Source organism: Zootoca vivipara, chromosome 7, assembly GCF_963506605.1.
Source record: "Zootoca vivipara chromosome 7, rZooViv1.1, whole genome shotgun sequence".
Classification (NCBI taxonomy): domain Eukaryota; kingdom Metazoa; phylum Chordata; class Lepidosauria; order Squamata; family Lacertidae; genus Zootoca; species Zootoca vivipara.
Window position 1 is genome coordinate 47066115 of NC_083282.1, and position 19200 is coordinate 47085314.

Here is a 19200-nt window from a genome sequence, read left to right on the forward strand (position 1 = left end):
TATTGTAGCCTCAGCTTCAGGATCTGTCCTTCCAGGAAGCACTCAGGGCTGATTTCCTTCAGAATGAATAGGTTTGATCTTCTTGCAGTCCATGGCACTCTCAAGTGTCTCCTCCAGCACCATAATTCAAAAGCATCAATCCTTCGGCGATCAGCCTTCTTTATGGTCCAGCTCTCACTTCCATACATCACTACTGGGAAAACCATAGCTTTAACTATACGGACCTTTGTTGGCAAAAGTGTCCCTGAACTCTGATAATGCTTTTCTGTTGTTTGCCTGGACAAAGGATATAGAGAAGGGCATGTGTAGAAACTAGCCTACTATACAAAGATAAAATTCACATTTGCTGATTTGCTTAGGTTTTTTGCCTCTGGTCCAGACCACTATTGGCATGTGGCCCCCAGAAGATTTCTTCTATCATTTCCAACAACAGCATTTCATAAAAATGAATGTATGTGACAGACAAGTAAACTCCGGTTTCACCAAGTGAGAACACAGTTAATACATCACTATGAGGACAAAAAGAAAATGGCAACACATGCATACCTCTAGTTGCATTAGGTTCAGGTTGCAGATTTTCGAGTTGCAAACGCAGCAAACCCGTATGTGTATACTTCCAGGTTTCACCGTGTGTGCACACACAGAAGCATTCTGCACGCTGTGCGCATGTGGAGTACTCTATTGCATCACACGTACACACAGAAGCAGCGCTCAACTTACAGACTTTTCAGGGTGCGAACGGTGTTATAAGAATTTTGAGGTCACACATATATAATAAATGTTCATAAATGTACCAAGCAAACAGTACAGGAAGACAGGCCTGAAAACCATTTTGACTCTCCCAAACTGACCAGAATTAAAGTGATATCCATCTTGTTGTAGGAATTTCCCCCACTCCACTGAATCACACACACACATTTCTAGCAACTTGGGAGCCATAATCTTGTAAGCAGGACATTTCCCCATCAATGGTGCCAGACTGCTAGCCATCTCATTCACAATGGAAGACTACTCCGAACAAAAGACAGTGATCAACTCTTACGAAAATGTTAATTTCTCTTTCTGTTTAGGAATTCACACCTGGGAGGGGTGAGAGGACTAGGAGAGGTGTCAAAAGAGCTCAGATTTCTACCTTGAACCCTCCTTTTTTGTGAGGTATTGATTACATAGCTGTGATGTAGGAATGATGTATTGGGGGTGTTTCTTGGTGATGGGAAAACTGATAAAAGTGGAGGTTCTCTTTTGTTCTGGGTTCCTTCCTTGTCTTCCTGCGTGAGGGGAAGGACCCTGTTGCAACAGCAAAAATAAAGGCTTTGCTTCTCAAACTTCTCCGGTTGGCCTCCGTTATATTCTCCGACCGATGGAGAACCCAATAAGGGCTCTTGTGTACCCCATAAGGGAATAAGGGCAGATTTTTGCTTATTACAACGGCACCCTGGAACGGATTGCGTCCGAAAGTAGAGGTACCACTGTAAAGAAAACATGGCAAGGAGTAGACAACACAGGTAAAAAAGGTGCAAGCCATACCAACAAACCTACACAAAATGTAACTAGATAGAGCCTCTTGCTCAGATATTTGGTGCTTAACTCCTAAAACTCACCATGTGTCTTCCTTAAACTTCATTTAATTGTTCTCAATCTACCACTGCTCACTTTTAATCTAGTCCTCCATATAGTTCCTCATTCCTTCCAGTTTTATATCCTCTGCAGAGTCAATGATCATGGCTACAATCCAAAGAGATGCTTAGGCTCACACAAAGAGCTTGTGCTCACCCCCCCTTTTTTTTTCAACACCTGGGCAATGTGCCACACCACAAACTTCCCCTCAATTCTTCTCAATTTTTAAAGTAGCTTCTCACACATCAAGAGGGGCTTCTATTTTAAGAAAAACTAGTATAAAGCCCCTTGGGCTCTAGGAACTAGATTCACAGTTCTTAGGGCTCTGGCTCGTGCTATCTATTATTTCTTCAAAGTCATTTCTGAAAATTGGTAGATAGTACTTATCTTAGAAAAGACCTCTTAGATCACCCCAAACTGACAGGCATGTTAGTTAGTAGCCCTGCAGCGGAGATTTCAAAACAATTTTCCACTTTATGGAAGTATGATAACATAACTTGCTTAAAATCATGTCACCTAAAGTTTACTTGTTTATTTCAGTGATTATCAAACTGTACGCAGCCCCCCCCCCAACCTACTGGGATAAAAGACACCAGGAGAAGGAGGGGCACCAAGAGAGGGATCCTGCAGCAGGCAGAGCCAGAGTCTCTTTCCTTCCAGCAGTCAAAGCTTAGCACTGAAGCCACTAGAACTGCTGTGCTATGTTGCAGGGGTGAGTGGGCAACTGGATGCAGCCAGCAGGTCAGATCCTTATCTCCACATCATCCTGTGGGACAAATCTGACAGGTGGACAGGGCCACCCATCTGTCAATCACTTTACATCACAATTATTATGCCAGGTGATCCATTTTTGTATAGCTGAACTCCCAATCATTATTAGATCTTACAAAGCACTACACATCACGTTAAAATAAAATAAATGCAGATACTGAATCAGCTGGTCGGTACTTGCAAAGTGCTGTGCACCACGCTTTGCAGGCGTTGACTATCAGCTGATCAAATGTACCGAACCTGTAAGCCTCCTTAGACACAGCAGCATTTTTACCTGTACCCACAGGTACATCTTCTTGCATCAGATGTAGGGCAGATGGGAGTGGCTTGGCCAAAGCATCCCAAAGAGAGACGACTGGCAGGCCAAATTAGGCTCATGGGCAATGGGAACATCACCACTGATACAGCTGGATTAAAGAACCAATGCACAGATTTTATTTGTTTATATTATTATATCCTGCCTTTCAAATAAAATATTCAAAGGCAGGATACACAAAGTTTCACAAAAAACAAACAGCCTTTTAAAACAAAATAAGCAAACTGAAACAGCAGATAAAACTAGAGTTAAAAAAAACACTTCCATGCCAAAAGGTGGGTTTTTTAAAAGAAAATAAAAGGATATTCACCAGACACAAGCAAAATAGTGTAAACACTAGGACAGCCTCCCTGGGAACAGCATTCTACATGTGGGCATCACTACTGCACCAACCCTTTTATTGGTCACACTTCATTACTTAAAATCCTCTAACAATTAGCTGTGCACATGGACAGTCTCATGTGGAGGTTTTCAATCCTTCAGGAATCCTAGTCCCAAACCATTAAAGGGTTTTAGTCAACACTGAATTGTGCATAGTAAACATACTGGGAGCCAGCAAAGCTAGTCATAAAAGTGTTAATTTTCCAGGGGGGTGAGCTGCATTTCGAGCAAACCTTAGTTTGTAAAGTTCTGCGTGTATTTCTATTTTACTGTGTTATTCACAGCCATTTATAGGCAGGGGCAGGGTGAAAGGTTACATTCTGCATAATTAATGTAAACAATAAAATCACACCAAACAGAAAAAATCTGTTCTTCTTACCTCTAAAGCAGAAAATGTCAAACCTGCGGCCCTCCAGATGTTTTGGCCTACAACTCCCATGATTCCTAGCTAGCAGGACCAGTGGTTGGGGAAGATGGGAATTGTAGTCCAAAACATCTGGAGGGCCGCAGGTTTGACATGCCTGCTCTAAAGGTAAAACATATACCCTAACCTCCTTATATCATGGCTGTGAGTCCTGGAAAAGCTGCTCCCTGCCTTGCAGTCCTTTTTCCACCTGGCCTGGGAGGGAGGGGACTTGACAAGACTCCAACTACAGAATCTTTGGTTGTCGTATTGTTTAGGAGTTTTTATGTTTGGAGGGAGTTGTTGCTGTTATTTATATTAATTTTTGGTATGTAAATTTGTTTTTAGATCTTATTTTGATTTATGTGGTAATTACTCATTTTGGTTATGTTATTTTTAATGTATTTTTTGTAATTATGTAATTTCATGTTGTAAGGTAAAGCTAAATAGGTACAGGACCCTTGTGGGGTTAAGTCCAGTCAAAGGTGACATTGGGATGCGGTGCTCATCTCACATTCAGGCCAAGGGAGCTGTTGTTTGTCCACAGACAACTTTCCGGGTCACGTGGCCAGCATGACGAAACCGCTTCTGGCACAATGGAACACCAAAACCAGAACAGCGCACGGAAATGTTGTTTACCTTCCTGCCGGAAGGTTTATCTATTTATCTACTTGCACTTTTTTGGCGTGCTTTCAAATTACTAGGTTGGCAGGAGCTAGGACCGAGCAACGGGAGCTCACCCTGTCATGGAATACAGCATACTATATTGAAGTTTCTAGTGATAAATATACTCAGATATTTCAGTTTTATGTAACATGTTAATGTTCAATAGGCTTCTTACTGCTTTTGTATATGAGGAGGGACATTAAAACATTCCTCTTATTCAATAAAATCAGTTACCTTCCAACAGTGTGGCTTTTTTCCACGCTGCTGCCTGCATCCCATACAAAGGAAAAATATAGAGCAGGTGGACGTTTGAGGCTCTCTGTCTTTGTCTGGTGTTAGGGATGCAAAGATGCATCCAACTGTAAGCTTCCTTTCACTGAACTTTTAAAGAGAAGCTTCTGTAATTATTTGATTTCATGATTTGGGGATTGGTAGAGAGACTAGATGAAGTATGAAACATGAAGTGTTGGAAAGAAAATGAGAGTGTCATTCTGTGCAGATAATTAGTTCATATATCAGCCAACTTTCAATAATAGTCAATAACAGTCCATATTAAATCTTTCTGGACTAAAAATCTAGTCTTTCTGGACTAAAATCTAGCTGCATTTACTAGCCTCAGCTGTTAAGCTCAAGACTTACATATGGGCATTTTCCTATGGAGGCAGCAATAAAATCAGAAAGAAACACAAGTATATTAGATATGAATTTCTGTTTCCTAGGTCTCCAGAAAGCAATAACCGTTTTTTTCACAAGTTTACAATTTTCATTTTAACAAGAGGTATGGACAACGTGATCAAGCGCCTTTCAGTTTGCTGAAACACTTGTTTCCATGGGTTTAATTCTCCTTAGTACCTCACACAATATAATTGAAAGTTGCCCAGGAACAACGAAACAGAATTCAGGAAGCAAATTCTCCACAGCGGAAAAGAAAAACACAAACCATTAAAGATGCCTCATATGATTGAGGTTAAAAACTAGTATTTCATGGAGCTCCATTTCAAAAACAACCAGATGTTCAAAAAGGAACACTAAGTTTATTGTTTCAACCAAAAGTTACAAAGGACGCCCAAAAGGAAGAAGAGAGAAAAATGCACAGATGCCTTTACACAGAGGTGACATGAACAAACTACCGGTAGTTATGAAAGAAGTTCTATAAAAAGAAACCTTTTGTTAGCAGGTCAAAGAGAAATTTAGAAAATCAGTTAATAAATGCTGAGAACATAGGAGCCACGGCAGCTTTTAGGCACAAAGGATGTTGTGTTTCTAGGGCACTGTGTTTTGCAAGCCATACTGTTTGTTAACTGGTTGCATTTCACTATGCTTGGTTAATAAAAAAGATCAGGTATTTCTTGTTATTTGTTTATCTATAGATCCACTCAGGTTTGCAAAGTGACATAGTTCCAATTATTGTTTTATGCCAGAATGCTACAAAAACTATAACAGTAATTATCGTTTTAACATGGTTATGTTATGAGAAGCAATTTCTAAAACTTCTATCATCCCAAAAAAATTATCAAGGTGCCCATAAACTCCATTTCTCAGTCTTGATTGATGACTGTTTCCAAAAGCTGGTGATAGCAGAGAGGGCTGGGCAATATATCAATATATTGTCCAAAGCCGGTTTGAAGTTCATAATATTTGAGCTGACAATATATAGTCATACCTCGACATCCGAACACTTCGACTTCCGAAGGTTTCGACTTCCGAAGTCGACAACCCCAGAAGTCTTTTCGCCGCGCGAAAACCTCGATTTACGAAGATGGCTGCGGAACGGATTGTCTTTGTAAGTCGAGGTACCACTGTATCATGGATCACAATGTACCTAAGGGCTAGGCAATATCTGGTTTTCAACATTGTGATAACTCACCAGCTAAACATCACAGTAACTAAACACTGTCTGCTGGCAGTCTGACAATCCCAGATTATTTGTATTCACTATGATTCATCACCATACTCTGGATTGTCCTGAATACCACCATTTGGTAGCCAAACCCCCAACCACAAGTCTCATTTGGTTGCATATTGGCTTGCCTGCTGCTGAAAGTTACCATGAGATGATTGATAATATCATAATTTATCCGTTTTAGACCCTTAAGTAGTAGCAGTTGCCAGGACATTGTCCTGCTTGCCTTTGCATACGGTAATTCCTTCCTTATTTCAGATATATCAATATATTGCAATGTTTTGCTGCCGATATATCGCAATACCGAAAACCAGTTATCACCCAGCCCAAATGGCAGATGGTTGCTCTGAACCATAGCAGATATGCAGGGCTTCGTGTTGTCCCCCATGCTGTTTAATACCTACATAAAACTGCTGAGTGAGGTGTCATCAACCTGTAGATAGCACCCACCTCTACTTCTCCTTCTCATCAAATTCAGGCAAAGCCATAGGAATGCTGAGTCAACAACAGGATTCTCTAATGGGCTACGGTAGAAGATGACTAACAATGTAAATCCAAACAAGATGGGGATACTATCAACAGATGGTTTATTTGCCCAGAGAAGTAGCATTCAACCAACTCTTCCAAAGTCTCAAATTTATAATCTGAGGGTATCAGATTAGCTGCAGCCTTGACTTTGGAGGCCTAAGTGGCATGACACAACTTTCACAAGTTACAGCTGGTATGCCAGCTGCAGCTCCTTCCAGACAGACAGTCCAATCCAGTTAATGTTATGTTTGCATAATAGTAACAGGTCTTTGCATAGCTGTTCACTGTACCATGTTGCAGATTATCTCACTTTTCTAACACTGGCTAGAAGCAAAGTCACAGAAGGTATATAGCTACTTAACAACAATTCAAGACTGATTGCGTTAGTCATTGTCTCCCCTAGATGTCAATGGGAGTATTTTTTTCTTCTGGTCTCTTCAGGATATGACTTGAAAGAGGTTGCTTGTGTTTTCCTCTACAGGCCCTTTAGCTTAATTCATACATTCGTGTGTAGGAAAAGGGCCATATAGATCTTGATGTGCAATAATCCTGTACAAATGTTTTGCTGCTTGTGAAAATGCTCCTCTGGCACCGTAACCAGGTCAACCAGAAAGGGTACAAAAGATTGTCATCTATTGTCAATGGTACTTCCCAGCCAAGGAATTCACACTGCAGACAGTTAAGTATTTATTGTCAAAGATAACATTTACAGTCACTTCTACATCTCTGTATATCTATGCACACCAATCTGTCAGCTAGGCAGCTATTCCCAGGTCCACACTCTATGGAGCAGTTGCAGCAATGATGGGGCTACTCCCCCTCCACCAGTTTATATACCTTCACCCGACGGGCTGCGTGCACACAACCTGAGACTGCACCAGTGTGGAAACTTTCTCTATGCACCCCTTTTCAATTGCCTCCTGGTTCTGGAGGACAATGGTACAGGAAAGGGTGGAGAAGCACCTAGCCTTTCACTTGTCTGACTGCCTCTTTCTCATCTTCTTCTGAGGCATCCTGTGCTCCACCTTCTAGTTCTAAAGCTTCCCCTGCCTCCGATTCTTGCTTCCTGGCTTAACAGGTCTCTACAAACCACCGCCCCCACTCATCAGAGGCCTGCCAGCCCCTGACATCTATGATATCACTATTAGACAGATCAGAGCCCCTATTTTTCTCTTAATAATTGCAGTACAAAAGTAGTTGCTTCCCAAACCCTGGGAAGAAAATAATTGGGGACAGCAATGTTCCACAAGTCCTTTCCTGGCACCTGCAGAGTTCCCTTCTACTGTTGAAATTAGGCTTGAAAGAAGCATTTGCAGAATAAGGTGTGTGTGCTTTGTTGTGGTAGGAGCAGTTGCCCATGACTGTTTATCCAGACTGCAAATGTGCTCACAGGCTCAAAAATGTTGGCAACCTCTGAGCTAAGTGATCAGGATGTAAAGTGCATGCTCCTAAAGAACAAGGGCACGGTCCTGCAAATCCTGTCACCTCTCTCAGGAGTTGCAGAGAACCCAGAAGATGTTTGGGTCTCTTGCATGTTGATTTATATGCAAGAAAGACAAACTCACTCACCCTTGAGTCCTGTGGCATGCACAGATTATATGAAGCACAGGTAGGGTCTTCTTGGGCTTCAGAGAAGTTAAGAAACTGTACGAATTGCCTCTCAGAGCTCTGCCACCACCTCCCCAAATGTTTGGGGAAATGGGAAGAAGGCAAGAGAGGAAAGGGGGTGGGGTGCTGCTAGTATAAGTGAAGTTGCTCACCTTCCTTGTAGCTTAGGGTAGGATTCTTGATGTTGGGAATTCCAATCCACCTTAAGCTACAGACATGTACGTAGCTGTTGTGTGTCACATGTCTGTGAACTTGCAGATCAAGTTACATCGTGCAAGGGAGTGTATCCGGAAAGGGCTTATTCAGATGTCCTACATGACAGATAACAAAATACCTGTGGATCTGTTCTCCAAAGTTGTTAACAAGGAACAACTCCAGGTTTATGTACAGAAGTTGCAGTTAGGGTAAAACACTGTAACTACAGGTTACATGGAATGGGGGAGGATGTTGAGAATTCCATTCCACCTTAAGTTACAGACATGTAGCTGTTGTGTACCACATGTCTGTGAACTTCCGTTGCATGTAGCTTTTGCTTCTGCTTCTGTGTTTGACCATGAAGGAGAGCAGACATGTTTTTCCTCTCTCCTGAGATATGCTGAATGTTTGTAAATAATGCCACTACTGTCTCTCTCCTATCGTTTCTGTTGCACAGTGGATTCTGCTATTACAGCATGCCGTGGCTTCTGAAGCCCAGGTCGTTATCGCACGCTGCACCGGAGGGTGGAGATCACCCGGCAGCCGGGAGGGCACGCAGCCCTCATTTCTCCCATGGTGTATGCTAACACTTCTAAGTTGTTTACTCACCTTGTTCTTTCTCCACCATGACACATTCCTCCCTTCCCTCAGACCCAAAATTCCTCCTTCAACTTTCCCTGTCTACTCATTTCACTATCTCTCATTACCACTTCTCTCTGGCTTCCCTTGCAATGCTGCCCCAGATGGGTCCTGAGGGTGGACATTCTCCTCCTCATAGGCCCCCTTTTCAGATATGCGTCCGCTGCTGGTGTTGACAGGAGTTTCTGTTGCTGTTCCTTCTTTCCTGCCATATGGCTAGAGACAAAAGTGAGAGAGAAGACTTCCTTAAGACAGAGGTGCTAAGGGCCATCTTGAGATGCTGCTGCCGTGGACACCTCATGGTGCAGCTGCAGGCAGTACAGATACTACCACAGAGCTTGGCTGCAGCTGAAAGACTCACCTAAGGCTCCAACAACAACCAGTCTGTTTCAAGTGAAAAACCAGAGGATTGCTACTTCTGCCACCAAAAGAAAATAAAATGGACCCAAATCTTGAACAAACAAGTGCTCTCTTTTTCTGTGTTCTTTGAAGCAGCATATGCAGTGAAGCAAGATCCCCTTCTTGGGGTAGAAGAGAGGTATCGTTTCATTCCACTTGAGAATGACTGGCTAGTGAGCCAACACAAAATTTATGGACCTCTGAATGAAGATGTGGGTGCACTGATGCAGAAATAGTTGATTCCAGCTGAGCTGTTGTAATTATGACCAAATAACACCTGTGTAACTGAACACCACAAGTTATTTGATCATGCATATGAACTCTGTAAATGCCTACACTAAACAAAGAGACTAAAAAAAATCCATGTAACAGGTCAGGACACGTAAGTCACCACAGAATAACCACTCACCACCAATCTCCTACAATGTTATGCTGAAACCAATACTCCAATTTTTATTTGACAAGCATTAACTCCAGCTATCTTTTTCCTGAACTTCTTCCCTCTCCTATGCCCAACCTCTTTTGGCTCTGAAACTTACTTTTTAAAAATAATTAATTTATCATGTATGTGAAAGCACTTTTGCTTTGGAGCAGAGATGGGGAATCTCAGGCACAGGGGCCAAATGCAACTCCAGGTCTCTCTATTCAACCCCCAGCATTATCCCCAGATCTTGCTCCTTCTTTGCAGATCCCATACCCCCCAAGTCCTGCTCCAAGCCTCCTTGAGTTCTTTTGCTTGCCTGGAAGTGTCCTTGAACTACAATAATGCCTCTTCTCTGCCTGGATAAAAAGAGGTACATAGAAACATCTTGCTGGAATGTAGCCTACTGTCTAAAGGTAAGTCACATCTGTTGCTCCTCCTAGTTTTGCGGTTCACAGCATAAAAATGCAAAATAAAAACAAAATGCATAATAAGTGAAAGTAAAGAGCAAAGAGGAAAAAAATACTCCAAAAAAATAAAACAATTCCAACCAGAAATATATCTACTATACAGAGATGTTAATCAAAATAAATGATGGTTCAATAACAGAAAATTCACACTAGCCATACAGGTGACCTAGGTAAATTCCTGCCAAATGCAGATATATTTCATTTTCAAAATTTGTGTGCTGTACTGGTTTTTCAACTTTCACTAAGTAAATTTGGATTCAAACTCTTACTCAACCACGGAATTCACTGGGCCAGTCATAATCTCTACCTAACCTATCTCACAGGATCATTCTGAGGAGTTAAAAACAGAAGAGCCCTGTATACTGCTCTATGCTCCTCGGAGAAAGGGCAGAAATAAATGAATGCCTAATAAAATGTCATCCGGGCTCTCAATTGTATCAATAGGCAATGAACATACATGCACAAATAGATGCAATTTCAACCCATCCTACTGTGCTGAAAGCTCTTTCCTAGGCCCAACTTGATAAAGTCAAGTCTAATACAAGTTAAGTGTTAACAAATCATCATCATCACCCCTCTATTTCTGATATTTAATATGTGAATAACAATGCTAATGTAACCAAAATGGTACCATCCATGCATAAGAGAAGCATATTAGGCAGCTTTGCAAAATCTCAGAGACTGTAGGAATTCAAAAACAAACTTAACTAAAAGCAACTCAATGGTCACAGAATGCTTACTAATAGTTGGGAGTGGATACAGAAAGCCAGGCAGGAGGGGAAATGGAATGGAGCAGTCTGAACAAGAGCACCCCACACAGCAACATTCTGTTGCAAGTCCCTCTTTTACATACGGTACTACTGCTAAACATATCCAAATAGCTAGCCTTATACAGCTAGAATGGGATCACAGACATACAACCAGGAGGCTTGAGTAGTCTTGGGGAAACAACAAGGTGTGAAGAAGTAAAACAAAATTTATGAGGAAAAACTAAAGGAGTAACTGCTCCGCAAGACAGCCCAAGGAGGACTGAGCATGCTCAGTGGCCATGAAGTGTTGGCTTTAAGGGTTGGATAGAAAAACAAAGGGTGAGAGGGAATGGGATATAGTAGCAGAAGGCATGGCTGAATAGGACACTGAATAGGAGCACTCCACATTCTACTGCAACTCCCACTTGTAAGATACTTTAATAAACCTGCAAACCTACAACTGAAATTCAATGCAACAGCCATCACTTTTCTGTAAACTGCAATTATTTCCCCATTCCCCTGTTGGCACATAGTCATTGATTCAGATAATGTAACTTGAGACTGCTTTGTACATGCAGAAAGTCTGAACAATATTCTAGGTAGCAATAACCATGACTTCTTGGCCAATATTTTTAATAATGATGAAAGAAATGTATCAGTAGAAGTGGAATCTGCTGAATAAGAAAGCAGAGCATAAACAGTAATTAAAATACATTTTTAAAAACGTGATTAAGAAATGTGAATTGTTTAAAAGCAGTCTGCCCCAAGGTTTTTCAATGCAAGGCAGAGATAACCACTGGTGTTTCCACTGAACAAATTCAAGTTAAATTAATATTTAACTAACAGTAAAGCAGTAAGTTCAGAACTAAACCAGGTTCTTAACAAGCAGTATCTCTTCTGAGCATTTTAAAATATCCTCCCATGTTATCTATAAGACAAAGAGCTAGAAAAAATAGGAAGCAAATTATCAGGATTGCAGCAGAAGCCCCCACACTACTGAATTTATGCCTTCAGACCTCCATTTCTGGATACCTATAAAAAATTAAGCATTACACAATTTTGTTGCACAAATCTTGCAGTGCACTCTTTAGAATGCATACCACTTCAAGTATAACTGTCAACTTTTCCATCAGTCATGGATACTTTAGTTGAGATTCCTGCATTGCAGGGGGTTCAACTAGATGACCATCGGGGTCCCTTCCAACTCTACAATTCTATGATTCAAAAACTATGTGATCCTCTTATCCTGCATTGTACAAGGGACACTTAATATTTCCGTGCTGGATTAGCATTACACATCAGCATTTCCCCCGAACATCTTAGATATAGCATTTTACCATTATTATAATATTTGTGTTCCATAATGGGAACTAAGTAGTTTAACTCTTAGCCTCTTCTGAAAAGCACTTTAGAAACCATTGTAAAATTGGAATGCAGAAAGGTTTGCCCTTCATAATATACTAACAAGTCCAGAAAACTGCTGTCTAGTGGTATTTAGCTGATCCAACAAATACTTGATGGGTTTGTAAGTTTACAATCCTATTACCATATAAAATACACATCTCAACCTTTTCATAATCACGCAAGTCACGATATATGAAAGTGTCGATTACACACTATGCTGCCACAAACATGTTAATCACACTCTGCTGAAACAGTTTACGTAAGCTCTCGTCTTATTCAAGTATCTTTAAGTAACATCCAAGGAATCCATTTCTTTTGGGGGAAACTCCTGATTAGGTTGGTCTGTTAGAGTCTACAGTAACATAACTTCAGGGGCAGGGAAAACAAAGCCCCCAAATTTAGTGCCTAATGAAGGTCAATATGATCAGCAACAATATGTTCCTTACAGAAGTTGCTCTGCATCTTTTAGAAACATTTGCTGGCAAAAGCAATACTGAAATTGAGATGTATAATGGGATAACATTCGAAGAACTGTGCTTCTTTGGTAGTATGCTATTAGCAGGCTCCAACAATGTCATTTGCAGATTTAAGTATACAGATTCCAAAGAAAATGTATGAACCTATATTACAAGTAGATTTACAGAAGGTCAAAAACTCAGCTGAAACTCTTTAAGCAATTCTTCTCAAAGCCCACAAAAAACTGACTTTTCTTCTGTTACACTGATATTTTCCTTCCTTGGAGTCACATTCTCCAGCAACTGCTGCTGGAAAAAGACACAAGATGTTGGTGAGACTTTCTTGAGCACCACCACAATAAACCAGAATGAAAAGAATCCAAACATTACTTACAGCCCATGTGAACCAAAAGGCATCAATACAGAATTGTTCATACTTTATTTGCTAAATATTCTGACACTTTCAGCAGAACAACAGAAGAAGGCTGGCTATGACTTCTTTTACTGTTTCTGCCAAAAGCCAACACACTATCATGGGTAAGCAGTACATAAAAAAGCAAACAAAGGCATATGGCGATATTTATAACCAAGCTGAATTATAAAAATCTTCTGTGCTAAGGGATGCATTAGCTCTTTGTCCATAAGCTGTTTAACTCTTTGCTATGAATGCCTTTTCCAGAAATGGGAGGAATGCCAAAGCAGGTCACCCTCAAAGTTAGTGAGTTAAAAGCAACCCACTAGAAACACAAATAAACTAACACTGATTTGTAACTGGCTTAGTTCACAAGGTTGGCTTTTGTGATGACAGGCTACATTGATTTCTTATTGATAAAGTTAAGTTTGCTGATCACACTCTTGAATGTAAGTACTATCTCAGAACCACAGCTAAAACAATGGCATCATAGCAAAGTAATAAACCAAGGATTAAAGTACACTGACAGCAACATAAAACTGGACACTGTGAATCAAGCATCAAGATAATGAGTGCTATGCACATCAAGTAGTTTTTTAAATGAAGATATTGTCACCCCAGGGCCTCTAGCGACAAAGAGAAGCAGCCTACAGCATTGGCAATCTAAAACTGTCATGTAGCATTTTCTTTTTAAAGATGAGCATATATGGTTATTAACAGATGCAAATATAAGACTATCAACCAGGCACTGTCCCTGCACAATTCTCACATAAATTAACTGAAGTTGCACTCAAGAACATCTATGTTCCTGCATTCTTACTCCTTTGAATGAGACAGCATTCCTGGTGGATTGTGCCCAATTTGTTCATTATTTTCATGGCAAAGTTAATTTATGCTAGTAATTCAACATTCTCCTGGTCACTTGTGGTGAGCAAAAACTGCCTAAAGGAAATCAGGAGACTCCTACAATTTTCTGGAAACAAAGACAGACATGGGCAAAGCCTCCATAATGTAACCAGTTAACTTGGTTATGGAGGCTGTGAATTGGGATTGTTCACCTCCCCTCCAGATAAAGGAAGGAGCAACATTAACAGGGAAGTTTTTTATGTGTGACATTTTAATGTATTTTAAATTTTTGTTGGAAGCCGCCCAGAGTGGTAGGGGAAACCCAGCCAGAGGGGTGTGGTACAAATAATAGTAATAATAATAATAATAATAATTGTTATTGTGACACATGGAAATAGTCCACTAATCATCAGCTTACTGTCGGTCTTCTGGAAACATGGCAGTATAGAATGAAACTAGTGGTGGAGTGGGAATGAGACAGGATCAGACAAATGGAGCATTGGGTGAGTAACTACCACTCCTTGAAACTTTTAACTACAAGGCTGAATTAACAATATTCAAAGATTGCAAAACACTGGGAACATTAAGATAGCTAATTTGTCAGCCCATAGCTATGTCTTCAACAAATCACTCTGTATAATTCAGTTATCTACTTGACAAGTGGCCATTTTAACAGCACAACTACAGTTGATAACATGATAGCTAAATAAGTATGATCCTAAGCATTCTTTGAAGTAATTGCCACGGACCATCACCCTTTGTGCATACAAGTTATCTACATGCATGCATGTAGAGTGGAAATTTTTATGGTTTTAATCTTTATGGTGAATACTTACTTTGCACTTTCAAGAGCTGAAACAGCTTAACTGAAACAATTGATAAAGGAAATAACCAAGGGTTTCATGCACTCATTTTCCTTCATTCTTTTAATGTATTTCACACAGCTACATTACTCTGCACAATACGGAACTCAAATTTATTCATAGTTCAGGATTGTGCACAGCCATGTAAAGCCAGCAGCATGAGGTGTTTAACAACTGGCAAGCGCAAAACTGAAAATGTTACTCTCGTTCCTGATATTCAGAAGCAGTCTTGGGATTTCATACAGTCTGCCAGTCATTGCTTCAGTTAAAAAGAAACCAACAGGTTGAGTGGGAGTTGGCTGACAAAGTGCCTACACCATTTGCATTTTAAAAGGGCCCTTTTCTTCTCTTCTAAAGTACTCCTGCCAGTCCAACAGGGGGCAAAAGTTTACATTTTGAGCACAAGCATATTAGAAGACCTCAGAGATTGAATGGCAAAAAAGAAATAAAAAAGGAATTTATAGTAGCAGGGTATATCACCTAACTCTGAAGGGAAACCTACCACTGTCTTCATTCTATACTAAGGCTCTGAGAAATACAACAGTTATTTCCCCAGCACCTAAGTCACTGTCATGTAGAGGAACTTTGCTCAGCTTTTAACACTCCCTGCCAACTACTATTTAACATGCTACATATTTATATTTTATTTTTTAAAAAATCAATTGCCTCATTTCCCCCCGCAAATGTTATTCCAAGAAAAAGAAACCGGCATCACAGAAAAAAGCTAATGTTAAGTACACAGAAAACACTCCATAATTTTTATCCACTTCTTCCTTTGAAGCAAACAAAATGATAAATGCTAATAAGCAACTGTCAAGAGAAAAAAAAATGTGATTCAGGTAGTTTTCTAATTACCCCACGTTTAGCTCAAAGCACTAAGCATAGACTTTGAAGCAAAAAGGCTCCTTTCTAAAGCTGTCTGTGAGTTTTTTAAAAAAACAACAACCACAAACCAGTCTGACCAAAGCTAGGAAACTCATTGTTTCTCTCTCATTTCTTTCCATCAATCTGCAGTCAAAAAGAACAAAGCGAGAAGAAATAAAAAACCCGACACTCTTGGTTGCCATTTGAAAGGATGAAGCAGGCATTCTGAAAGCATCTGGTTTCGAGGCTCTTACTAGAGTGGTGTCACTGCTTCTCTTTTCCAGACTGTATGGTAGACCTGGGACAAATCCAAAAGATTGTATTTCTAAACATTTCTTTCAGGGTGGAGAAGCAGGCGAGGCAAAGCAACATTCCTGACTGTGCAAGTCTTAGGTCCTAGGCACCGCAGGTGAAGTGAGGCAGACTGATCATGTCTATTCTTCACCTTTTCCAAACGCCATTGGGGGGGGGGATATACACCGAGACTGATTTTCTTACAGGCACTACCACAGTATATTACGTCTTCCAGTGGGAAAGGTCACTAGGCCACATTCATTAACATGGAAAACATACCTCATGTTTCCAGGCTGCAAGAGTATTTGGGCATTTGATGCTTTCATTATTATTCTTTTCACATATTAAGGTTTCTTTTTAATGTAAAAAACAAGTCCTTCAGCACACGATCAGGAAGAAGGGTCTTTGAATTTCTTTATTTTAAATTAGTGTCTACAACCAACACCATCATTTGATTAATACAAATAAACAAAAAGTTCTGGCTTTTGTGCCTGCCATGAACAAAGTATGCAAATCGAGGAAGGGCGGAGAGGAGAACATACACATGCCGTATCATGCAACAGTTCCAAAACAGGTACAATGTAAGTCTCCGTGTAATAAATAATATGAACTAAACACACACGCGCACACATGGAGGCCAGCGTGGAAAAAGCAGCCAAGAATCTGTGCAGGTGGGGGGTGGGGAGAATTAACCCTCAGCTGAAATCCTGATTTTTTAATATATATTTTTCTTAAAAAGGAATCAAGTAAGAATGGCGTCGGCAGGTAAGAGACGGGCGGACTGGGCAACAACCCCTCCCCTTTCTTGCACGAGAGTGGATCGGGTCCAAAAGGTTTCTTCTCCTCGAGGTGGGCAAGTTCCCGCTGTGGGAGCGCAGGAAGAATCCCAGGGCAACAAGGGGAAAGAAGGCGCTTCTGCCCCAGGGGTCGGATCGAGGTTGATCCCGCCGAAAGCGGCGGCGCATTCAGAGTAACTCACCTCGAAGGAAGCTTTAGGGCTCGGTGGGCAGCGGCGGGAGCTGGGGGGGAGCGGTAAGGAATTTTTATTTCAGCAAATGCATTCTCCCCCCCCCTCCCGCTACTCAACAGGCGGCGGGTGACCGGCAAGACCGTGAGACGCCAAAGAAACTACTCACCACACGCGCCCGGGGCGCCGCCACCCGCATGCTGCCTCGCTCCGACCCGCCAACCAGCCGCTGGCGCCGGGCTTCGCCGCCGTCTCTCTCTCTCTCTCTTTCTTTCTCCGTGAACACACGCGCGTGCGCGCGCTCTCTCTCTCTCTCACACACACACACACACACACACCGGCAGCTCCCGGAGCCCCTCCGCTCCCTTCCCTCGCACGAGCTCCCGCCCAGTCCGCGCGCGCCCGCCTGAAGAGCCGCCAGCACAGCCAACCCGCCTCAGCAGGCCCGCGCCGCGCGTGCCCACAGCCAGCTAACCAACCAGCCCGCCCGCAGAGCCCAGGAGTGCCTCGCGCCCACCCGTCCGCCGACCCCTCCTCCTCTCGCGCGCCCCTGACACCCCCCACCTACCCCCCATTGGGCTGCTGCGCCTCTTTCTCTTCGCGCGCCCCCACCCCGCCGCCGCCTCACCGTCACTCCGCGTTCCTCGCAGCTCTCCTCGCACAACCGACTACGACCACTCCGTTCACCTCGACCTCCTCCTCTCTCCCCCCCCCCACCTCCCATTCACACGCAAAGACATTTTGCACGCAGCCTTTCTCCAGCTAACGCTGAGTTAATGTGGAAAGAGAGTTGATGTGCCCCGGCACTCTTCTTCACTGTGCGCCCCCCCCCCCGCGCGTCAAAATTCTCCAGGTTTCTCACAGAAACTCACCATTCATGGGGTCGCGCCCCTAGAATTACTCGCTCACCCGACTATCCTGTGCTTTTCTCGGGAGTAAGACCCGTGGGGTTGACTTCCGAGTAAACCTGCTTGGAATAGAATCCGGCTCCCCCGGTGTAGAAATTATGCACGCACACTCCAGGAGACACTTCGCGCCGTCTCTCTCTGCTTCACCATTGTCGGCTTCTTCTCTCGAAAGCCGCTTTACCCTCTGCCGATGTCTTCCACGGAATCGACACCATTAAAGCTCCGCAGCAGCTACTTCCCGCCTCCAGAAGATCCCGGTTTCAGCTGTGTATCCCCCACCACCTCACCCGTCTTTCAGATAATTCTTCCTGTTGCAACCCTCTGCTCGGCTCCCGCGCTTTCCGCCTATTTTATTTCGTGCGGACCCTGATGTCCTCCCGCCCCTCACCCGCACGGAAGAGATTGGGAGGGGGTTGTTTACAATGTGAGGGTCAGGTATCGCGCACAACTGCCCCGGGATTGTTGAGCGAAGCAAACTCTCCTGTACATTTGCAAAAGTGCTGTCGTCGTCATGATCTCCGCCTCCCGCTCCCCACCCCTCTCCTATATTGACTCATGCCACCTTAGTCAGAAATAGGTGCGAACTGCCCTGGGGCCCCAGGGCTAAAGGTTAGCAAATCTCAAGGAGGCCGGACTCAGACACACCCGACACCACCTTTTTCGTGAGTTTGGACTCAGCAACTCCACCTCCTCATTCCCGAGACCGGCTGGAGGCGGAGCTGCTTCCTCACTGGTCATTGCCTGAACTCTCCAGCCCCGCCTGCACAACCCTCTCCAGCAGAGACAGCCAGGTAATGAAGTACAGTAGGTAAGTCGGCAACCCTCTTTGTCAAGGCCTGGGGAGGGGGAGAGTTTCCCTGAAAATGTTCTCTACCATATCGTACTAGCTTCTCAGTGTACATCTATTCTATTCTATGCCCCCCCCACCGCCACCATATTGGGCTGTGCAAATAAATAATTAAAACATCCATCATTAATTAAAATTGCGCTGTTGTGCATTATTAACTCTGTCTAAAAAAATCTAAGCCTCTCTTAACTTGTGTTATACACTTTCGTGCTTGTTGAGGCATGCCTAGCCTTGAGGCCAAAAGATATTGGCAGGCATAAACTTGGAGAGCCAC

The 19200-nt window shown here is 42.5% G+C and overlaps 1 protein-coding gene across 6 annotated transcripts in view; it reads right to left on the reverse strand.

Annotated features, from left to right (window-relative positions):
• Positions 1-18617, reverse strand: part of PTPRF (protein tyrosine phosphatase receptor type F) — a 482320-nt gene extending 463703 nt beyond the window's left edge. For 3 of the 6 annotated variants that reach the window (XM_035122099.2, XM_035122095.2, XM_060276972.1), the window contains exon 1: positions 18044-18617. The gene's annotated coding sequence lies outside the window, so the exon portion shown is untranslated. Of the gene's footprint in view, positions 1-17183; positions 17224-17340; positions 17502-18043 lie in introns of those variants that run through there. The other 3 variants (XM_035122098.2, XM_035122097.2, XM_060276971.1) reach the window with 3 other exon arrangements.
• Between the last annotated feature and the right edge of the window lie 583 nt (positions 18618-19200).